Below are 2894 nucleotides of genomic sequence, written 5' to 3'. Positions count from 1 at the left end.
ATTTCATCAACCGAGTCTCCCGTTGGTACAGCAGCTCCTCCAGCAGCTCAGAATGGAAAAAAGACCCCCCTATCGTCTATCCCTGTGTAACTGCAGGTCAGTCGATATGTAGAGGCGGAGCCAGCTGGCTCCTTGAGCTGGCAAGCTGTCTGCTCAACATGGAAGTCATCGCGGGATGGAATTAGGGATGCATGATAATTATCGGGCCGATATCAGCAATTATGACGTCATCCCGATAAACTCGATAACGTTATTGATAGCTCCGATAACTAGAGCTGCCGCGGTATTGATGTTTTCCTTACCGCACACATTTGCAAAATATTTCCTACCGCCGCGGTATTACCGCACACGCACACAAAAAAAGTTTGAATGCATTTTTTTTGTAGTCTACTCTTTATATAGCATATAGCCTGCCTCTAGTCTAAATGTCTATCTTTAGAGGATGACTTTGCAGCATGAATATTGTTTGGGATTCGGCATGCACGCATTCGTTATTAAAAGTGAAACACGGATTCGAAGTCTCCCCTCGGTGTCGCGCCCGCCGGTTACCCCCCCGACCCTTTCTTCTTCTTATTATTATAACGTTACTACTTATGATTACAAAGGTATTCGATTTGTGGCATTAACGTTAGTATAGTTACACGTTCGTATTTACCGGACCATAGCAAGGCAAGCGTTACTCAATTAATATCTAAGTTCCTTTCTTTGCTCAGAGCGTGCCGAGTTGTACCCATTCTGCGGTCTGTTAATAAAGTTTTCAATCAGACAAGTGTATAGAACGAAGGGCTTTTATTATAACATTTCGTTGCAGTAAAATCATTATGCCTCGTTCCCTGAGGAGCGACGGCGTCGGTAATCCACTCCGGTCTCCGGTGGGAGCTAACGTACTATTAGCCGTGTTGTGATGGCTGAGATTCAGGAAGTAAACGCACTGCAAGATGCTCCAAGCATGTGACGCGTATCTCTTCTGACCAATCAGTGGTCTGCAGTGTTTCATGTGACTTTTCTGGTACCCAATAGGGTCGCTTGGAATCTCGACAGAGAAGTAGGGTATATCTGCAGAGCCGCAAGCCCAGCGAGAGCGTAATAATAATAATAATATAATAAAAAACAGCGGTGATGCCGGTATTCAGCCCAACGCTGCGGTGGGCATGATGTAACAGCGATACCGCGGTAATACCGATACCGCGGCAGCTCTACCGATAACATATAATAAATTGTTTGGTTAAAAGAAATCCGGTGTGGGTGGATTTGGATGAAGGGCGCTTGTTTTTATTATAGCCTCCTCCCGTTTTGCCAGTACTGTGGTAAAACTGATAGCGTGTGGTTTAGGAACAGGGAGTTTTTCACAAATCCAGCGCTCCCCTTCTTGGCTGTGACGTAGTCACGTTACATTCGGAGACAGACGGTCGATCTGCCAATTACGTTCCACGGCTTGCACCCACCTCTTCTTCTTACCACCAATCAGAAGCTCCCGTTCGTTTATTTACCTCCGGATTGTCAGCCATTACTCTACTCGGAGCTAACGTTATCTCCCCACCAGCCACATTGACAAGTACCAGCGCTTATACATTACTGGCAAATGTCTTGTCGCGTGTATTCTAGAATATTCCAGTAAACGTCTTTTATCATGGAATCTTTATATTTTCCTTAAACGAGGGCTTTTCAAAATGCTATAAAACAAAAATGAACCGATAAAAAAACAATCCGCTTCGACAATGTTGACTGTAAAACGAGTCATTGATAAGCGACAGGCAGATTAGACACATAGCCATAATTTAAAACATAGATTAGGCGTTTTTAACGCTAACATTGAAGTGGATGGTGGGCATTCAACCGGTAAATCAAGGTTAAGCAAGGGCTCTGAAAGTGTTAATGGGGAAGTGCCTCATTTGCATATATAAACATGAATTTCAGAAAACTTGCAATATATTTTTTCTTAGTTTATATGTACATAACAAACTGGGAAAGTTTCATAGTGATATCTATTCAAATATTGTTTGCCTATTAGGGGGTACTACACTGTACTACACTGTTTGTAGCCTGTGTGTAGTTCTGTTCAGTTCAATAACATCATTATTATTATTATTATTCAGCTATCAGGCATGTGTTTAGGTTGTCTATTACTAATGGTTTGATTAGGTATTGTGTTTGTAAATATCTGTTTAAAAAAAAAGTATGGCATTTTACAATACAGAACTTTGAAGGCGTTTTCCCAAAAATTTGTTTTAATGAGTTTTTCCTCATACTCTGAGCCAGAAATCTCCACTTCAGTAGCACTCACATACACCCCAGTTCTATTCATATCTATGTTCTGAAGGTATTTACAGAAGGGTTTGTTGATATCGCATTCATACCCTGATTTATATCACATTTTATTCCTAAAAACATGGCGAAATATGGAATTTTACCATAAAAATGGACTGAATGGAGTATTTTCTGATTTATGGAGTGATAAAAAGAGATATCCAAAATCCCCTCTGTAATAACCTTTGGCTCTAATATGTCAACAAAATGAAACTATAATTTTGAAAATGGCTTTATCCAATGTTCGGATTTCTGTCCTGGAATTATATGCAAATTAGTGCATATTTAAGTCAGCGTTTCCGTTAGCCGGTAATTACCGGTATTTGACCGGCAAAATCTGTTGAAGTCCGACATATTTTATCTCTCCGGTCTTAATGTCCGGTGAAAATAATTCCCTGAGTCTAAGCACAATTTGATTATTTAAATTGTATTAAAATAGGCTAAAATTAAATAGCCTATGCGATGAACGAAACGATCATTACATTTGTTTCCTCGTTGCTTCTAATAATGACAACGACGTTGTCAGCGAGAGCTTAGTGCTGGGTGTGCAAACTTTTGTGAAGCTGCAGAGCCAGAGCAACATCAGC

Source organism: Notolepis coatsorum (assembly GCF_963971535.1).
Source record: "Notolepis coatsorum genome assembly, chromosome: 1".
NCBI classification, from domain to species: domain Eukaryota; kingdom Metazoa; phylum Chordata; class Actinopteri; order Aulopiformes; family Paralepididae; genus Notolepis; species Notolepis coatsorum.
Note: the sequence above shows the minus strand (reverse complement) of the source record.